This window comes from Aptenodytes patagonicus, chromosome 14, assembly GCF_965638725.1.
Source record: "Aptenodytes patagonicus chromosome 14, bAptPat1.pri.cur, whole genome shotgun sequence".
In the NCBI taxonomy this organism is placed as follows: Eukaryota; Metazoa; Chordata; class Aves; order Sphenisciformes; family Spheniscidae; genus Aptenodytes; species Aptenodytes patagonicus.
The window spans coordinates 1935779-1956994 of NC_134962.1; the positions used below are offsets into that span (position 1 = coordinate 1935779).

The following is a 21216-nucleotide window of genomic DNA, read 5'->3' on the forward strand; positions in this document are numbered from 1 at the left end:
CTGATTTAAAACCAAGGGTCGGTGTGCATGAGCGCTGGGGGCTGAGCGCCCCGGCCGCCACCTGCAAAAGCAGCAAACCCCCAAGTCTGCAGCCGAAAGGTGATGTGCTGGTCCTGTCCCCAGCCCCGCTGCCCCCCGTGCTGCAGCCCCCAGCCCCGCTGCAGACCCCCAGCCCCGCCGCAGCCCCCAGCCCCGCTGCCCCCCGGTGCCGCAGCCCCCAGCCCCGCCGCAGCCCCCAGCCCCGCTGCCCCCGATGCCGCAGCCCCCAGCCCCGCCGCAGCCCCCAGCCCCGCTGTCCCCCGGTGCCGCAGCCCCCAGCCTCGCCGCAGCCCCCAGCCCCGCTGCCCCCCGTACCGCAGCCCCCAGCCCCGCTGCCGCAGCCCCCAGCCCCGCTGCCCCCCGTACCGCAGCCCCCAGCCCCGCTGCCCCCCGGTGCCGCAGCCCCCAGCCCTTGCTCGGCCCCGGCGGCGACGCGGGAACTGCGGCGAGCGGGAAGGGCTGTCACCGCTCCCTGGTGGTCTAGTGGTTAGGATTCGGCGCTCTCACCGCCGCGGCCCGGGTTCGATTCCCGGTCAGGGAAGCTTCATTTTTGCCGCGCTCTGCCCGCTTTTCGCTCCCCGCCCCGCCTTACCAAGGACCCCCCCCCCCGCCCCCGGCGCGCGCTCCGCACACCCACGGACACGCACGCCGCGCTGCGGGCGCGTGCCCGCGTCCCGCGGGGGCGGAGGCGCTGCGCGCCGGCGGCGCGCAGGCGCGGTGCGCCGGCCCTTCCCCCGCCCGCCGTCGGCGTCGCCGGGTCCCGTTCGGTGTCTGGCGGCGGCGGCGGCAGCGGCTGAGGTGGCGCCGCCGCGACCGGGGGCCGCTCGACGCCGGGAGGAGCCGCCCGCACCGTGGGGCCGCCCCCGCCCGCGGCTGTCCGGCCCCCGCCCGCCCGCGGGGCGCAGGTGAGCGCGGCGGCGGGGCCGGGCCTCGCCGGGCCCGGCCCGCGGGTGGAGGCCAAGATGGAGCGGGTGCTGCCGGCGGGGTGTGGGGGGGGGCCGTGAGGGAAACGGGGGGGCCTGGGGGGGCGGGAGGAGGCCGGGAGGGGGAAGGGGGCGTTTTGGGGCGAGGGGGAGACGGCGGGGGGGGGGGGCGGCGGCGGCGTGCCCCGGGGGAGGGTGGGATATCCCTGCCCGCATCTGCCCGCTGCCCTGCCCGTGCCCGGGGGGGCATCGGCTGGCGGGGGGGGGGGGGGGGGGGGCTGTGGGCGGCTCTGCAGAGCACCCCTGCCCGGCAGGGCGCCGTGTCCCCCTCCCCGGGCACCCCCTGCCCGGGGGGCTGCGGGATTCCCCGCTCCCCTCCTTCCAGCCACTCGCGCATTCCTCCGTGGCCGCGCAGGGGCCTGCGTCCTCTGCCTGGGAGCTGTAAAGACTGAGGAAAAAAACCCGAACAAAAGGCCTGGAAAGGTGAATTCTAAATGAAAGTCATTTGTGTGGTGCGTGAGCCGTGATTCACCGTGACTGGTTTTTCGCTGGAGGGATCCGGGATGATTTTTGCTTCCCCTTTCCTTACATTGTTCTGCTTAATTAAAAAAAAAAAAATAATAATTTGTTACTGTTCAGGTTATTATGTGCTTAATGAGTGACGTATTAGCAACGGGAAGTAAACCCAGCCTTTACAACGAGAAACTTGCGAAGGCAGCGTATTTCTATTTATTTGTGCAGTGTCTTCTGGTTCTTAAGAATTCCGGTCAGGTAATTCTGGTGATAGGGAATGCAACTGGACAAAACGGAGATGGAGAGTTCACTGATCACACCTCGGTCTTGCTTTTATGCTTTATCAATATCTTGCTGTTGTACACATAGTGACAGAAAGCCGTTGACTTTATTACTGGAGTATATTACACTGACGAGGCCGTTTCTCCCTCGGACAGCAAGGTGAAAGCCATCTGTATGACACAGAAAGGAAAGCCAAACGTTTTTATCTTTTTTAAGTTTGTTTTTATTGGGGTATTAATTTTCGTGTGCTGTGAGACGTTGCTGTAAGCTGTGTACGCTTAATACTCTCTCTCCTGCGGTAAAGCTTAAAAAAATGGCATAAGTTTGGTACATCGCCTTACACCGGTATGAAATAATATCATTCTCCTAGGCGATGCCTGCCTGATGTCCTCATGCCAGCTTGTCTTAAGGAAACGGAAGTGTTATATGCATGTTTAAATGCCGTATTAGTTTGCTGCTATTGAAGCAAAAACTTGCAGGCCGCACTCACCCAGCGGCTGACCGGTGGTGTGTCGCCCGTTTCGTTGGGTAAATCGAGCTATCGAAAGTACGCAGATCTGAGAGGATTTCCTTTTGAAATGCGTCAGGATTGTACCCGTTTAAATTTTTGAATAGTAGCAGCCACCTTTAAGTGGAATTTATTCTTTTGACCACAGTTTCAGCAGAGGTGTTTTCAAGTTCTAAGGCGTCTGTTGGTTTCAGGCTGCTTAGGATCAGTGTTTGCGTTTTTGTTTGCTTTTGGTAGAAAATGATAGAGTCCTAATCTGACTAAGAGATCCTGAGAAATAGACGCCAAATTCATTTACATTAATGAATTAGCTCTGATAATTCAAGTACGCTGTGCTCTGGGAGGGAGAAAAGAGGGGAAGCAAAAGCTGGAGTCGAAGAGAAATTGACTTTAATGTATAGAGTGTAGGATGAAAAGAAGTTTATTTTTATTGAGCAGCTTCCTGTGGTTTTCTCGTGGTGCTCAAAGGACTCTGGAGAAACTTATCATGATGCTGGCCGTGCAGAATCTGCTTTGTGGATAACCCCGAGTCTGGAGATGAGATTTTTCAGTCAAACAGCTTTTTGTAAGCATAAATAAATGCTTCTTTCCCTCCCTCCTTTATTTCATCTTAGTGATTGTCCACGGCATTTAAATGAAAGGGGAGATGCTGCAACGTGGTCGCTTTCCTCCTAAATTTTTGATGTCTTGTATTGATAAATTGCAGGCTGTAGGTTCACGGTGCTGGTGAAACCGAAGTAGAGATTTCCCAAGTTCCCAGGGTAGCTCTGTGCTGTGTTTAACCGTCTCTTATCAGTGAGCGTCTGAAAAAAGTAATGTCTTTGTAGCATGTTTTGTCTCGTAGCGTAGACCTTACATCCATGTTGATTATTCCCAAGAGGTATAAACACGCTCTCAGTCTTTCCTAAATGCCAAGCAATCCGCCTCCTGCCCAGCTGCTGGCTAGTGCGCCTTGTTTTACAGCTGGATTGCAGTAAGTTGACGTGGTTTGTGGCTGAGGTGGCGCAGTCACCGACCTGACTTCGGTTATGAAGTTGCCCAAGATGGTTGGAGCCTGCCAGAGACTTGTTTTGCAGCGGATGATGAGAGCAGGGGTCGAAATACAGCTGTGATGCGGGCAAGCTTTGCTTGCCGTGCCGTGTGAAGGCGTCCATCATGTCAGCGGTGTTCCTTGGATCTTCGTACTTGGGGGAAGAAACTGAGCGGTGCCAGAATGTGACTCGGGAACCTACCAGGGTGAATGCTGATTTTGAGACTTCTGGCCTAGTTTGCAGGTTATGCTGCTAGGGAGGTGGTAGTTGTCAGCAGCGATGTCGTTAATCATCGTGTTTCTTCTCTTTGTGAGCTTCAAGAAGGATTTTTGTCCGTGTTTCAGCATTTTGGTAGTGAATACTAATGGAAGCCTAACTGGATTACTTAAGAAATCATGTTTTAGGTTAAATGTAAAAAGTTGCTGATGTGACTCTTTTTTTGATTTTACGAATTTGGTTGATTTTACGAATTTCGGAGAACATCCTCTCTGGGGAAGCGGGCACAATTTAAGAATGGGAGGTGTTCTGCAAATCCTACCTGTCTGTTAAATGACTTAACTTATAACAACAGTACTGCAACTGGCCTGTGATAATTGCCGTATTTCCCTCTCTTGATCAGTTTGCCAGTGTTTTCTTTTTTTTAAGTATCATTAATGTTAATAACCAGATAAAAATATTTTTTCTGTATGTTTAGGAAGGGAAGGGGTTGGCAGAACTTTTCTGCAAAGCTTATACATAGGACTGAGCGCCAGTATCCTCCCCAGAGCACGCAAAATGGCATCTGCCAGCATTTTCACTGCTCTCCCATCAAACACACGAGCAGGGGGATTAATTTAAGGTAATTTTAATACACTAACTGATTTCCTTCACGGTTTGATCTCGCGCCGTGCAAGTCCTCTTTGTTTGGCTTTGCCGCTTGCAGTCCTAGCTGGGGGCTCTGCCGCAGCTCCGCTCACCACCTCTCTTCTCCTCCAGGTTTACCTGCCTGGGTAGAAAACGAAGCAGCGCTAGAGAGGGATTGCCTCTGCCTAGGACGATGTGGCTCTTCTGGCGCTCTCCAGTAGTCTGAGGAAAAGACGTTTTCAAGGAGCGGGTGTGTGCAGCTTGGCGAGTCGCTTGGCTTCCGTGAGGTGACCCCCAACTTGTAAGCAGATGGCGCAGGGGGCTGCAGTGGGACAGTCCGGGGCCTCAGGAGATGGTTGTGTGGCCACCTGTGCCGTGAGACAGATGGGTCATGGCAAAATACAGAGGGAGGGACGAGGAACGTGGCTAACGCTGAGGACCAAAGCGTTGCACTGGGTTTTTTCTTAACACGAAAAAGTTGTTTTCCTTGTGCTCCAGTAATTGAAGTAATTTGAATTAAGCAATATTGGTTTAGAAGTGTCCATGTAAATATTTTTTGCATATTTAACTCTCTAGCTACCTGTCCTGGCCATCAAAGCTCTTCCACACATTCAGGATGATTTGGTGACTGACTGGACATTTGCAGAAGAAAAGACTTGGGGGACAAAAAGGCAGTTGAGGAGTGGTCTTGGTGCAGCATATGCTGTCAGCAGATGGCCAGCGCTTCTAATCTCCCAAGAGCTCTTTGTGAATTCTTACCATTGTTTTAATGTTTTTTATCCTTATGGTTTTGTTACTGTGTCAACTACTATGTGTTGATGCTGGTTGGTTAACCAGTGACTGCTTTTAATCTTGAAAGACAGGAGTTTGGTGCTATATCTTAAGATTCTCTTAGAAGTTCGGTTAAAGTATTTTCTTAATCAATAAAAACATAGGAAGCACAGTTGTTAGAAAGTCCGTGTTTTAGCTTCGGAGGCACTTTGTTTCCTATTTCAGGCAGTGTAAACTGATACAAAAAAACTGCATTCTGGAACGAAAGTGCCTCAGAAGATTGTTTAAATATTTTTAATGAAGTGATAGTAGCTACCAAAAACAGTAACTTTTTTTGTGTGTGTGTGCATAGAATAGCTAAATAATAATAATTATTGGCGTTAGGTTGCAGGGTTTTTAGTGCATTGGTGATGTGTAGGTTTTTCTTGGGAGAACGTGAATAAGATTGCTTTAGCATACATTCAAATTTCTTATGTCCTGGCAAATTCTCCTAATGGCACTTACCTTGTATCTGCATTGCAATAAAATGTGCCTTTTTAAAGTCCTTTTCTGCCTTCCTCAGTAACGCTGAAACGCTTTCAGTGCCAGCATGTTGTAGGGCCAACTGTGAAATTTCAGTGCATTTTTCTTCCGGGTGCAAGTTTCTCATCCTCTCGCGCACGCATCGGTAGAAGAAAACTGAAGGCGTGTGGCACGCAGCGGTGCGGTAGCTCCCATGCAAACAGAACAAGTCTTCTAGGCCCAAGTAAATTTAAATTAGCAGCTGCTATCTCCTCTTTCATAATCTGCTCAAGGATTTTGTGACGAGAATAGAGTTTTTTGATGAAATTTTTTTTTCTTTTTAATATACTTCAGTACGGTGATCTAAGCTTTGTTGGGTGAATGGTTGAGCAAACAAAAAACCCAGTGGCATTTGGTTACCTCTTATCAAAGCACTGGTACAGAACCAGGTGTTTTTTTTTTTTTCATTACGTGATATATAGTTCTGTTTTAAAAATTTAGCGCAGCAGCACAAAATGAGCCATCATGAGTATGTTTTCATTAACTGGTATTTTTGTGATGGCCTGATGGCTTCTGACAGATGAACGATGCAAGTAAATAGTTCTGTAGATCTGATGGCAACGACGGGCGGTATCTGATACCAGTGGGGAGAAGCTGATAGAAGAGCACAAACCAGAGATCCAACCAGCGCCCCACGCTTTCCCCCCACCCGCCTTCTGGGCTTCCTCCTCCCTCCGAGAACACACGTATTTATCTATCTGTCAAGAACCATTTTTAACTGCTTGCTCTGGGAAGACTGACTTACACCATCCTGCTTTCGCTTTTGTCACACGGGACTTCACAATCCTTACTTGGTTTCATCCGTGTCTTGCTGAAGTTGTGTTAGGTGGCAGTGGTAGGGATTCTGGAACGCTTGTGGCTTTTACAGGATAATCTGTAGAAAAAGTGAATATATAGGACCTATATGTTGATAGTATTTTGCGGTGCGGATAGGAAGAGTCCAAAGTTTACTGATGTCATTACAGTGGCCAATTATGCAGTTACAAAAAGTAGAAACTTGCACTGGTGTTCTGTTTGCTTTTCCCCTTTAAATTTTTGGCTGTATTTCAAATGAAAATATTCTTTTCCCTTCCATCTGTCATTACATATTTTATGTCTTAACGGGATTTTCTGTTACTGTGATGGTAATATCTTAGCGATTTTATTTATGCTCAGAAACAGTTTGTAATTTTTGGGTCACAGTTCCAGTGCATGGTGTGTAATGTGGGCCTTTGCCTAGACTGGGTCAGTCATGAAGGAATCTTCCTTACGAATCTGCTTTTCATGGCATGAGGACTTAGGGACACTTACTGTAAAAACATAATTAGGTTTAAAGCTGCTTGTAGAGAGGAGGGGAGCTTGGGAAGCCTAACTCCAAACGTTTTTGTGGTCAGTCACTCGTGATAGTGTCTGCAGTAATCTAGACGATGCCAAGTTCAGGAAATTCATTCTATCAAGACTAGGTTGCACCAAGTGAGGTATTTATAATTTCAGGTTGTATCTATTGTTACTTGATGGTGTGCAGTTAAAGGAATGTTTTTTAAAAGTATGTGAAGAAATGTCTTAATTTTTCTTTACTTCTCTGTAGTTACGCAGCCAGCATGACAGTTGGCGGTCCTGCTTCTGATATTTAGAAGGACGAGAAGGGGGGTCAGCGGACAAAACGGGACGTGTTAAGATCTTGGTCAGATGCTGGAGCATGGCAGTGTGTCTTTGGGAGACGTGTGACGCTGTGATAACAGCGGGTAGAAGGGGAATAAAATTAGTGAGTGTTCATGTGCTTTTACAAAGGGCATACGGGATCCTCGTGAAATCATCTGGTATCTGCACAGGGGATTGAAGCAGTACTTTTTTTTTTTTAAGTTCTGCTCTAGTTCAGGTCCATCAGGGACTGGAGTTATCCTGATACAGTTCCAGGTCAGACTGATAACCGCTTTGATCCGAAACAGTTGGACTGATCCCATACGCCTCAAGTGACTTGATCTACGCGACGTTTCGGGCAGGGAACCCAGCTGTGTACTGCGGGCTCTGGAGGAGGGCGAGATGGTTCAGCGTGGCTGGTGGGACCTCGCTGGGAGCAGGCGTCTGTTTCTTCTCCTTCTTGCCTGCGTGGTTTAGCTTTTGCCGCTCCTAGATCCTCCTGCTCTTCCCAGCACCCCCTTGGCATCTCGCCAGCTACTCCTTGAGGGAGGCGGGAAGGGACCACGAAATTGTTCGGTGCCTGCATTAAAATCTGAGGTGAGCTGTTTCTCGGAAGCTATAACCAGACATATTTGCCGTTCTAAATTGAGTTTAAAAACCAGATTCAGTTACTGTTAGGTGAATTGATTTAAGTTCCAGGTTCATTCTGAGTTGCTGTTCTGTGTGAACTTTAGGAATGTTTTCCATCCGGTAACTAACTAACGAGCTCTGTCGCACAGGGATGCTGCTTCTCCGCGTGTGTACGATTCTGATGTGTGTCTCAAGGAGTTACTCTGGTCTGAGTGGTGAAAGAAAAATAGGCGATGAACCATGTCTTTTCTTCAGAAAGTTTCTTTCATCATCATTGGGGGTTGGTTTGACAAATGACTAGTCAGTCAGTCATTCCTTTGAAGGCCCTAACGTTAATGTTGGGAAATAACGTTCTTGCTTTGAGCAGACCATTTTTATCACATAGCAAAATAAATGCATATTGAACAGAAATATTTTTGCCTGGATGGCAATTAGTGAAAATATTTATCTTCCTTAATAACCATCTCCCACTTTTTTTCTTTTCCTACAAAGTTCCCAATCTCCACACTCGCTCACTTAATCCTTGTTGCACTTTTAAAAATTGCTTTGCTACAACATTTGCTATTCACAATTAACTTAGGAAGACCAGAGTTAATCAAAAGGTGTTTGGAAGGTGCATAGCTATGATTTCCCAAGCATACCTTGGTATTTCACTGAGCAGTTTGGATAACAGGGGCAACAGTCAACATGACTTTATTTTTTATTAATGGTCCCGACATGGAATATATGTTGGATGAAATATCCTGGATGATGAAAACCCAGCATCTTCTGTAGTTGTCCTGTAACATGCAATTCCTTACCCCAGTTTCCTGCATCTTATCTTAAAACCGCGTTTCTTCCAGTGGCTTGTTCTGTTGACGTCTTCCGTATAAAGCCCAATTAGTCCCTCTGCATGTTAAAAATTATCTTTCTATGATGACTTTCACTCTTCCTTCCTTGCTGTTTTGAGGCTGTTTAAATGGGTAGATGTATAAAATATTATTTAAAAATAACCCTAAGTGAGGAAAGGCGCTATTTTGCAACTAATTCTGTTCCTCTTAAGGATCTTCAGGAAGATGTGCTCTTGGTTTGGGGAATATGTGTAAGAATAACACTGGTTTAACATCGCATTGGCAGCGTCACATCATGTGTATAGGCAGACTGAAGAGACATCTGTCATCCTGTGGTGGTAGTTAAGATCAGAGGGAGGAATAAAAGCATCACAGTCACAAAAACAATAGGGTTTTCTGGCTTTGTTCTCGGTTTTTACTTTAGGTGGAAGAAAGACTAAATGTGATAACTCTCTACTTTACACTGGAACTAAAAGCCATGTGCATTGGAAATGGCAGTGATTAAATTATGCATCAGTATAATAGTGGCATTTTTGTTCCAAGTCCTCTGAAGTGCGATTCCGCTCTGAAAACTTAGTTTATAAAATCTATGTGCGTTTAGATGTTTTATTTCTTATCCCAATTATAATGTTAGAAAACTCTGTTAGAATTAAAGTCTAGAACATGTTTTTTCCTTAAGTGCAAACTCAGTCTGCAGTCTGAAATTCAAGCTGTGTCTTTTCTTGTTAATCACTAGTGAGTTGGTGGGAAAATGAGTAGGACAAATACCATTCTCGGTTGCCTTATTATTTCTAAATTATGGGCTTGCTTCCCCCCCCCCCCCCCCCCCCCCCCCCCCAAGCAGCCATGAAATATTGTTGCCAGACTGAATGGTGGAACTGGAGACATTCATCACGCAGTTTGCCGATTAAATGTATGCGGAGTGAGAGAACAGTGGAAATAAATACCAGTATGGTTGCTGTAGGAGTAGTACAAAGTAAATCTTTCTGTTAGTGAAACCACACTGTATAGTCAGAAAGTACCAAAGAGTTTACCTCCTGTAAGAAAATGTCAGTTTAAATTAAACCCACTTTTAATCCAACCCTGTGATTTGTTTGGGTATTTCTAGCTAAATGAGCTGGGTGGAGACAATGTACAAGGTCCTAGGTCCTGAGCACCTCGCAAGCCAGACAGAGTCAAACGTACTGGTTAATATATTCTTGGTGTGTTATAAGAATATAGTTACGTTAGCAATGGATTCCTAGCGACTTTCTTCAGTGCTATGAAAACTGGTTTTGGTCGCTAGGGAATAAATGTGCCATCTATCCCAAGGTGCTTTCCGCTGTGTCTTACTGCGTGTTTACCTCTGGACACAGGCTCTGCTTTTGTTGACCTAAGATGAAACGAAAATATTTGCAATGAAGGCATGTCCCTCCAGCATCACCCAGCCTTCAAAAGAAAAGGAATTAATTTTGTTGTATCTTCCTGCCAAAACAACAAGTAAAACTTTGAGTGATATAAGCTGTGCTGGTCAGTTCAGCTTTTATTGTGAAAATCTTAAGTCTTAACTTCTGTTATGCTTCTGAATGGCCATGTCCTGGGGAGTTGAGTGGGGCAGGTACGAAACTCATCTCCTCGTGCCTTTTACACCGTTTTCTGTAACGCCTGCACTGAGAAGGAATCTGTGGTATGAAGATGACTGAAGAATGTCTTGCATGCCCAAACTACGTGTATGTGTGTGTGTGTGTTTGTATCAATTAGTTTGGTAAATCTGTATTTATGACTTGCCATTTCACTTGCAGTTTTTCCAGGTCTGTTCTCTCGCTCTGTGTTTCTGCAGGGATAGTTCTGATTTGCAGAATTGCGGGGTATGCAAGAGGTCTTGCGATCGCTGGGGGAGTGTCGTCCTTAATTCAGATGAGACTGGCTGTGGAAAAAGCAATTCGTGGTTTCTCTGCCAGTTACCAAGCTGAGCTCTGGGCAGGTGTTTACCTGGGGGCCTGGAGATGGTCTGCTTGGGGGGCTTGGTCTGCTTGGGTTTGTGCTCACCCCCACCCCATAGCACAGTGTTGGAGTTCAAAGGGTGTTTATCCTACAGCCTGTGCCCTGTTTGTAATCGGGGGACCGCTTATTCCTGGTGATGTCTTGTTTTGGGTTTTTTTTGAGGCTTAACTGGATAGTGCAGTTTGGTGGCACGCAGTACTCGTGTCGGTACTGCAGCTTGCTCACAGCACTTCAGTTCGTGCAGACTCTGGTGATCTAGGGTGGAAGAGAACATGCAATTTAAAAAATGTTATTGGTGTGATCATAATTTTAATCTGTAGTTTTTTTGAAAGCAGTGGCTTTGAGGGTGTTTTTGAACGTTGTCGAAAATGTTACTTTCAACCTTAAACATCTTTCACACTGCCAATTGCTCTGTCCTGGCATATTTTTCTCAGCTGCGGGACCGCGGGAGCGACTTCCTATTGTGTTTGTGATGTTTGACTAACGGGGAATGGTGATAATCGGTGCCTTTATGCCAAGGACCCGTCACCTGAAGGTGCTGCAGCTCCGCTGACCTGGATTCCTGAGCTGTTGTCATGGCTTGGAGTGCCTTAACGTGAAGCTGTACCGGCAAATCGCTCGATTGCCAGATCTGCGTCAAAGTTATGTCAGCGTGTATCTCTTGAGTAGAACAGGTTGCTATTAAAGCTCACGTTTACTGGCGTACGGATGTCCTTACTAGGCACGACCACTAGCACGGCGGTTGATCGCCAGTACAGCTCTTCTCGTCTTTGACTGCTCTGCTGGCTTTTCTGGCTGAAGCTTGCGGTGTTGGATGCAGCCTTGCAATTAGGAAAGGAAAATGAGTGGTGGTTTGGTTTTGTTTTTGTGGTTTGGTTTTGTTTTGTTTTTTATTAGTATTCCGTCTCATCTAAAAAGAAGACAAATCCGTTGTGCTGTTTTTGTCTTTGTTTTTTTATCTAATAAAGAAGTCTTTGAATGTATGTTAGAAGCCTGTGTTTTTCTGTTTTTTACGGGAGGAAATTAAAATGTTCTTTTCTCTGGCAGTTTCTGTGAGGAAGTGAAATAATGAAATAGTGAAGTCTCCTCCCCACTCTCCACAAAAACTGGGGAAATACAGTTGAGCAATTAGGAGAAGAAAGGATTTTTAGATATGCTTAATTTTTAAACTTCGCAAAAGAAAAAGATCTTTGGAAATAAAGCCTTCACAACTTAACTGAGCGGATACAAGTGTTGCTTGAATAATTACGCATCTTCTTAGGCTGGGAGGACCTGGTCAGATACATAAGGTAAAAGTAAATCGGGGGGGGGGGAAGTTTCTTTTCTGCCTGCATTAGTAAAGAAATAAGCTTAATTTTTAGAGTAAAATCTTGCAGATTGCTAGAAACTAATTACCCTGTGAAACAGAAAGAAAGGCTCTGACGTTAGAGACAATTACATGGATTCCTGGTGGTCATAGAAAGGAGTTTTAGCTTTTCTTTTCCTGAGCTAGGTGGCTTGGAGGGTGGTTGTTTCTGGAAACTTGCCTTTATAAATTCTGCTGTTCAGTTCTGCTTGTTTGGCTTTTTTATTCATAACTTTTTGAGAGGAAGATTTGTGTGCTTGGTGGGGGAAGAGATAACTATTAACGAACCAAATGGCAGAGATTAATAACCTGAAAACAGTTGAGGTAGTTTTTCTCAAAGGGAAACACCAGACTTGATCATTTTAGATCGGGTTGAAGATACATGAATTACCTTCTGCTGTCCATACAACCTGGTCCTCGTTTTTGCTTTTTTACCCATAAAAATAAACTATTCATTTAAAAGTCATTAACAAAAACTGTTCCTTATTGAAACTGCCAAAAGTGTTTATTTGACAACAGAGAAATTCCAATAATAAATTAGTTGTGAAATAATTTTGATCTGCATTTTGCAATTTGTAAAACCATACTTGTACATTATTTAAATTTTGAGGGGGGGAAACCCCTTATTTACCTTTTTATCTGCCCCCACAATTGATAGCAAAAGAAGGAAAACCATAGGAACTCTCTTTTTTTTTTTTTTTTTCCCCTCCATCTCCTGCTACTGTAGATGAGTACAGAGGCAAACCTTCCCCTGCCCTGCCCTTCCAGATTAATTTCTGATAAATCTCTTTTTCTTTCCCTTTGCCGACCAACTTGTGATTTGAAAGACACGTCCATGTCTGGGGAGATCACTGTGTCATTTCTTTTGCCTCTCAGGCTGCTTATATGGCTTTTTTAGATGTACTCTGTAACCCACTTTGTTCCTCCTTTTTGACCAGGCAAAAGCTGCCTGTGCTGTAGAAAGGTGCTGCTTAGACCGGCGTTGTCTCCTGAAGCTGTCGGTAAAGTTGATCCCTGTATGTTTGTTGCACAGTTACTGCTTCAGGCAACAGAAAACTCACCCTGCCCTACGGAAAGTGGCGCAGCGTTTGGAGCCGGCTGTCCAGAGGTCGGCGATCACATTTGGACAAGTGATCCAATTGCTGAACCTTTTGTCACATGAGTGAACAGACACTTTTTTTCTTTCGTTGCTGTTTAAAAGCCTTTAGTTGTCTTACCTACAGGTGTGACATAATAGTATAAATCCCATTTTTATGTGAGTAAACCCATCTGTTTGTTCCAAGACTTTCTCTATATTTTAAAGGTTTAATGCTTTGACTATATTGGTATAGTCATTAGCAATATGATTTTTTTTTTTTTTTTTTTAAATTGATGTAGTTTATTCACCTCACCTAGCACAAATGGAGCTGTACCTCTGTATTGGTGCTTTTGAAGAAGTGTAAGATATTTCTTCTTTGGAAGAAATAAATGACATCAGTATTACTCTACCCACAGTAGTGAACGTTGTGGTTTTTCTGATTTGTTCTAGTGAACTTTCAAGCTATGAGTAGTTACAGCAATTCAAACGCTGCATAGATTTATACAGAGAAACAATTAATAATGAGGCAAGCAAACAGAACTACTGTTTTTTCATAAATTTTTAAATAGCTGAGTAAGCAGATGTAGTTTTTTGTATAGTCGTATACAGTTTGTGACCCTTGCACTCTGCCATATAAACTATTGTAATGCCATAAACCGTAATTTAATTTTGCTGAAGGATTAAATAGGAGCAATGAAATCCTGAGTAGGGAATCCACTAAAAACCCCAGGGTTTGAAAGAGTAATTCTTCTAGTTGAGGAGAGATGATAGAAAATGTGAATCTAATACTTCACATTTTTTCCCCCCTAATATGGAAAACCTTCTTTAGTCGGTTTGAATCTTCCTCTCGTATAGGGTACAAGGTCACAAGTCTTTATAACAGGTTGGTCAATCAGACTTAAATGGCTAAATTTTAATCTGCTGAGCTTATTAGAGGAACAACGCTTGTATCACTGTAGTTGTTTGTCACAAGTTTCAGTGTAACATCTCTTTGAGTCATTAATCATGGATTTTACTTGAATTTAACAGAGAAGTTGTGTTGTCCCAGATTTAATTTATCTAAAAGCTCTGTGCATTTTGGTTTGGTTTCTTTTGTTTTTTTTTTTTTTTAAACTCTCATTTAAGCAAAATTAATGAAGATTTTTAGTCTCTCTGTTGGAGACCCGTCTTCTGTTCCAAAGGCAAATGAATTTGGCCATAATAAGATTCTTTTTTGTGGGAGAAAGATGCATACATTTGAGATTAATTCCCTGGATACTAGGTTAGCTTTACATCAGGATTTATATGTTAAACCAGAACGTTTTTATGGATAGGAGATTTCTCACGGGACCTTTAGTGAAAGGCTACAAACTGAATAGCAAAATTTAGCTAAAAGGCTTTTGTGCTGTGATGTAAAAAATATAAGCAACACCAAAACACTCAAGTCTTGGATGGTTCAGTGAAATAGTAAATGTTAGTGCTTCAATTAATAGGTTAAAAATCACTATTTCAAGACAGCTAGAGGAATGTTCATGAAGAGTACTTTAAAATAGTAGTAGCCTTCTGAGTGCACTTCTTAGCCAGTTTGCTTTACCTTCAGCCTTTCCACATCGTTTTTCCAATACTGATTCATTTTGCAAGTGATGTGAGCAAGTAAGGACGTGAAAATAAAGACTTGGGAGTTTCTGTTCTGTCTATTGATTTTTTTTTTTTAATTAATTTATTTAATTTGCCTTAATTGCAGCATTAATTCTTTAAATACTTGATAACTGTGATATAGCTCACGTACATGATGGAGATGAAGCAAGGTATCCTAAAGATACTTCTCTCTTTTTGTTAACAGCATACGGAGCAGGATGACGACAGTTCTGTGAACAGAACTGTTAAATAAAACTGGTTCTCCTGCATCTGTCAGAGGAGGTTAGGGTAGACAGAAGAAACAGATATGCTTTATATCAAAAAGAATAGATCTGAGAATGTGTCTGATTTCTGTAAGGAAAAAGTAGTATATATCTCTTGGTTAGAGGAAGAAAAGGTGCTGAGTGCTATTTATGGTCACAGTATGTGGGGAAAATATAATATTAGATAAATTGGATTAAAATTTGCAGGACAAACGAGGCTAGAAGAGCTGGTTTTGGTGTATGAGCAAAATGGTTGAAAGAACAGGCAAACTTCCTAAGCGCATTTCTTCATCCGTGCTACAAAACTTTAATGTGTTGCTGAATTTAGTTTGCATTCGTGTAGCTTTGCTTGCTTTCGCTATCTTCATCATTCTTTTCATACTTACGTACGTATTCTCTGCCTCTTCAACAATTGCTTATTCCCTTCCCCAGACTTTTTTTTTTTCTTTGAGTTTTTGTGTGTCTTGAAACTGGGTAACATCCATTAATCTTGATTTTTGAACGTTTCCGTTTCTTTTCTGGCATCTGTCCTTTCATTTTCTCTCCTTTTGTTTGCATTGTGAAGATCACGTAATAAGGAGGGCAGATATGTACGAGTAACCACAAGCAGGGTATTACGTAGAGCTCTGGGTCAGTGGATCTGGCCTGCTGAATAATGAGATTGGATGGGCAGATCAAAACATTCCCGAGTCACTACATGGGAATTGCCAGTTGCAACAGAACAGAAAGCGAGCAAAACCCCAGAAAGGCGTGCTGGGGAGGGCCGCCGTGCTGGCAGGGAGCGCGCACGGGAGGATGCGGTGAGGAAGAGGTGATGCAAAATAGCTGGCAGGGATTTCTCGTGCACTTTGATTTTTATAAGAAGTAGTTTCCTTTGGCATTTATTTTGGTCTTGTTCAGTTATTTCCAGCTGTAAATCAGGCTTTCTGCTGTTAATGAAACTTTTTATTGGCATTACTGAGAGACTGAAGAAAATCTTGCTGCTTGCATCCATATTAAGATAAAAAAAAGTTACTTTTCTGTATATTCTGAGTTCTGCACATAGCTAGATATTGTGTATGTGTGCTATAAAAAATAAAGACTTCTCTTCTGATGGAGTTTTGACGAGGCCTGGGCTGGAATCTTGTATTTGAACTACTTGAAGCTTCTATCCACACATCACTGTATTTTCATTTACTTCATTATATGCCAAATGCCGACTTTGTCAGAATAGCTCATTTTGTCAAAGGCAAGTATAATCAAATCTCCAAAGTGCCTTTGGACTTTGCTTTCTTCTCCTGTTTCACTCACAGATTTCCAGCTGTGTGCATCCATAAATTGAGCAGACTGTAGTTGTTTTTCGGTTTGACTGCCAACATTTCTGAAGCTTAGGTTGCTGTCTGAAACAGAATTAGTGGTAAATTTAAAGATGGTCTTCATCTAGCTATGAAGGCAGAGCTTATTTGGGGGGGGGGGGGGAATTACTGTGCATCTGCTAGCTAGGGATTGGAAGAGGAGATTTACAGTGACCACAGGCAAAACTGGTGGACTCGTCCATCTGAACAAGTCCGTTCTAGTCCCCGGTGTCCGAAGAGCCTGGGCCGTAATTCTGGTTGCCGACCCCGTTAACCATCCGCAGCTTTTTAAAGATCACTTCAAAAATGTTCCGTTCTTGATTACTTTGTAATGAAGGAAGCGGTGGGCAGGGAACCTGGCAGCTTTTATAGGTTCACAAAATAGGACATTTTTCATCTGGGGGGTAGTCCACCCTTTAATACTGCACACGCTCCGCCCGAGTGTGAAAGTTTTAAGTCCTGCCTGTAGCTTGTGCCCTCCCTGCCTTTTGTTTTTCAGGGAAAGTCCTTTGACGGTGTCTGTCAAATGAACTAAATAGATCCATCAACAGTGAGCTGATTATTTAGTTGTTGGTTGGTTCATTCTTACTCATTTATGGATGTGCTGCTAAGATCAAGCAGCTTCTTACAGATTGCATAAAACAAATTCTGTGGTCAGTAATGCCAGCAGTTACCGGGTGTATTCCCAACATCTCTTGTTTGCCAAACCAAAGCCTTCAAGTTTGTGAACAGCGTACTTTTTAATTGAACGGGGAGTTTATTTCTCAAGTGCATTCGCAGCTTGTTCTTTGGAAACTGTTGAAAGGGTTTGGATGATGGTTAAGCGATGACTTGCCGGGTAAAAGCTGCTCCGAAGTCCCACTCACGAAGTTTACTGTTCGATAATCTAATGCATAAGTGACTTTGTGATTAATGACATGGGTTAGAAGTATCCTGTACCTGCTTAATCGGAAAGATATTTTAGCCTGTTGCAGCGATTGTTCCCTCAATTTCTCCATAGCATCATCTAGCATTTCCTAGGCTCCTCTTGCCCGTTCATTCTCTTATTTTCGTGTGGTCGGTGATCTGGAGCGATCTGTCTAACTTTGCCTTGCTGCTGAAAGAAGGGGGTTGTGTTGCCGGATCGTCTCAGGTTCTCTTCCTCCTTGTACGCTGAAGTGAGACTTGTTTCTTCTTCGGGTAATCTGCTTCAGGACGAGGGAACGTGAATGGGATAAAACTGTGGTTTTCTTGATGGAAATTTGTCCTGGCAAAATGCGCTGGTGTTGCTCTACAGTTTAAGCACGTGAACCAATTTTGATGCCAGGTAGAGCGGCATTAGAAATGGCATAGTGACACTCAGCTTCTCCATGCGCTTGCACGTCTCCTTCATCTTAGTGGCAGTGCTTTCATAACTTGTGAAGAAAGGTGCTGTACAGACAATACTGTTTTTCTATTGAAATGTTAAAAAAAAAAAAAAAAAATTACGTTTCTTTCTCATGGAGGCATCTGGCATCTGAACACCGCTAAACCTCTCTGGGCTGTTGCGGAGTCTTGCTCTGCTGTGGTTCGCCTTGCCCGGTGCCTGTGCTTGGCTGCTCCCTTGCAGGGTGGCAGAACAGGCTGTGCGCCCGCTGCTCGTGTGCCGGAGCCTGTAGTCCGCTGTATTAGCTAAGCTTCTTTAGCAGTCTCTCTCTAACAACATTACAGATTATCAGGACTTGAAAAACACACTTCTCTTGTTTTCAGTACAGATATTTCACAAATGCCTAAGCTGAAAAAGTCCAAAGTCTTGAACGGATAATGCTTATTAGAGTCTCTGTGCGACTGGTGTCTTTATTTTAGACAAGCGTGTGCCTTTCACATGGTAAAAGGTTTGGGAAAAGAGGCTGAAGCTACGGATAAAAGCATAGAGCCCTTGAATCTATACTTTAAAATATTTGTAACTTACTTTGACAGTAATTAGTTCTAAGGATAAGTATTTACATTGTGGAGATTTTACTGTAGTATAAAATATTTTGGACGGTAAAAACACCTGTGTTTTATTCTGGACTTTCGCATCAAGGTGGCATTTGAGTGAAAGCATAATGAAAATACTTAAATGCAGCCTTTAAAATGTATTCTCTGATGCCAGCTGACCGCGTCGTAGGAAGATGTGTGCCTATTAAATGCATCCAGGCTGTAGCGTGCCTCCACATTCCCGGTGGCTTCAATACTTACCTGCTTTAGGTGAAAATTCTGTATAAGTATAGAAGGTTACATTTTTGTTATTTCACTTCCATCTTGTCTTTAGCATGTTATGAAGGAGTGTTATAATAAATAATGTGATGATAATTCTGCAGTGAGCCCTCAACATAAGAGTTAGTGAACAATTGATTTGCTTTTGTTTTGTCTTTAGGAGATTCAGTTTTAGAGGTGTGTGGAGGCTGTTACCACTTGCCTTAGAATATCCGAACTAGACACCAGGTAAGTACTGTATTTTTTGATTTCTTGTAGCTACTCATTTAAATGCAAAATAATGCCAAGGAAACAAAGTTCAAAGTTTCTTATAGAAATCTCTAATACCTCACGAAGCCAAGCTTAAAACACCTCGTATTTTTCTTGATAATACAATCTTGTATATGTTTCTCTCCTCTCCCTTTTAAAAATGATTTTTTTTTTCCACCCTTGAAAAATACCAGATTGCGAGGACGACTCTAAATGAATCTGAGACAGATGGACAGGATGCGGAGGCCAGTGGTGCTATTTCGTTTTTGTGATAAGTCAATATTTACTAATGTGTTTTCTGGCTTGGTGGTTTTATTTAGACTTTTACTAGTAAATACTGGTTCAGATAGAATAATTTAGTTTAAGATTAACAGCTGTAGTTAACTTTCTGCACTGGAAATCTTTGAAAAGCTGGTAATCTTAAATTTAACTGACATTACATTTTACCACGGTCAGTAACCAGAAATGCTTTGTGGAATACAAATCTTTCCTAAAATACTCTAGTGCTTCCTAAAGTTGTATAATAAAGCATCGACTAGACATAATTTTTGTAAGAGCTGGCAAAACATCATTTCCAAGCTAGACTCTTTAATCATCTGCTGATATGCTCTTAAAACTGTAATTGCAGAGGGCTTGACAGCGTCACAGATAGTTTGTATTAAAGACACTTGCAGGGTTGGTGCCTCGGTGGTGGTGGGCTGTGCGAGGACAGCAGCCTACCTCCTCTTCTCCTGTCCAGCACTTCCAGCACGGCTTTGAGTTTGTCTTTCTCATTCCTGTTGTTTCTTATTTGTCCCTTTTGGAGCTTTCTCTATTCTCTGTGTTACTGGTGACGTATGGAAAGGCTGGGAAGCTATTTTGTTCTTCTGGTTTCAACCAAACCAAATTTGGATAGAGAGTATCCATTAAAGTTAACGACCTTCCATTATCCTATGTCTAGTGGGTAAGTGTCATTTACCATGTCAGGAGGTGGTGGATTTTGTGTGTTACAGCAGGATTTCACTTTTTGGAACAGCTGCTGACAGCCAGATTCCCTCCATTGAAGGTAGACACTTCACTAAAATTGTTGTGAACAGCACGTATTTAAAGGTCTGTGCATTGACGCGTGCATTCATGGTGTGATTTTTTTTTTTTTTTAAATTTTTCTTTTTTAGTGACTTAAACTTACAAATATACGGGTATTAAGAAAATTAAAATTCTGGTGAAGATTGTACCCCAATGTCCTGCTGTAGTAGTATTTTTATAGTTAACGTTGTTTGGTTTCCTCTGCCCCTTCTGATTTTTATCAGTGGAGCCGAACCACCGCAACTCCTTTCAAAAGCAGTCTTTCCTCCAGTGAGGAAATTCAAGCGAGCGGCTGTGCCTTTGTGACTTACATGGGAAAATGTACAGAATTAATTGGAAATGTGAGAAGTGATATTTTAGGCAACTTGGTACTTCACAGTTTCCAGAGGTTTGTTCATGAATAAATACTTAATGCGTCATCCCTTTACGGGCGCAAGGCGGTTCTTTCTAGCGGGGATCTGACAGCTGGGATGCAGCGTTGTTACGTGTGAGCGGTGTCAGTAACCTCCACCCTCCCTCCTGCCACACAGCTAAGCACATTTTTTGGGAAAAGTTGATCCCCCCTCGCTGCCCCCTTCCAGTTAAATTCTTTGCGGCATCTTGCGGCGGGGTCAGGTGAAGCTTGAGTCCTCCCTCCCCGCTTCTGGCCACCGGATCGGCTGTCGCCCTTTTTGGTGCTGGCATTCATTGGGATCTTCTGTGAGTGTTTAATTCCCTAAACTGGCAGGGAACTACTCATTTTTCTTGGCTGTAATAATAGTTTGCCATTTTAATGAGTTAAATACAACTTATAAAAGGGTCAACAGACCTGGTAGAAACTAAGATATCACCAGTTTCATGAAACTTGATTGGATTCTTTTGGGAAGCTAAAAAGAAAATTGGTCTTTCTAAGGTTCAATTTACCATTGACGTGTTTAAAATGTTAAGGCTGGCTTCCATGTATAACCTACCAGGTTTAATCTAAGCCTTTTCAGCAAGGTGGTACCAATTGTACTTACCTGGTCGTGCTGAAAACAGTTGCATTTTCTGGTAAAGCTGACTTACGCAGGATATTCTGGTACACAGATGGTTAAAAACTGCTGTTTAATCCAGGGGATTACCTTTCCTCAGAGCTTTCTGAGAGAAACCTCTTCAGGGCATCCTGCTTGGTTAGAATAATGAGCAGATGGCTTGTTGCTGCTGAATACACTTTTTACAAATACAGAGCAGCTTTCAGTACTGTGAATTAGAGCCACTTGCAAAAACAGTAGGATAGATAATATCCTGGTTTATGAAGTACTCTGAACTTAAATAACTCGCACCTTCATTGTCTGTTTCATATTTGAAAAGCCAAAGGTTGCGTTCCTAGTAATAATACTCTTCTGTTCCCTTAAATAACAAGCTTCCCAGATGAATTCCCATTACCACCTTGTCCTCCACTCTTCTGCCAAGGCCAACGTGTCCATTTCATACCAGTTTTGAAAATCAGACACCCCATTACACCGAACTCCAGACACCCTGAACTGTGCAGATTG

General features: G+C 43.6%; 1 protein-coding gene and 1 non-coding gene across 2 annotated transcripts in view; both read left to right on the forward strand.

Moving 5' to 3' along the window:
• Positions 1–508: 508 nt before the first annotated feature.
• On the forward strand, positions 509–580 carry TRNAE-CUC (transfer RNA glutamic acid (anticodon CUC)). Its single transcript has one exon. It is a non-coding gene; the product is annotated as a tRNA-Glu (tRNA).
• Positions 581–878: 298 nt separating this feature from the next.
• The window catches only part of DNAJC5 (DnaJ heat shock protein family (Hsp40) member C5), a 33513-nt gene continuing 13175 nt past the window's right edge, over positions 879–21216 (forward strand). The window contains exons 1-2 of the mRNA XM_076352353.1: positions 879–944; positions 18549–18616. The gene's annotated coding sequence lies outside the window, so the exon portion shown is untranslated. The remainder of the gene's footprint in view (positions 945–18548; positions 18617–21216) is intronic.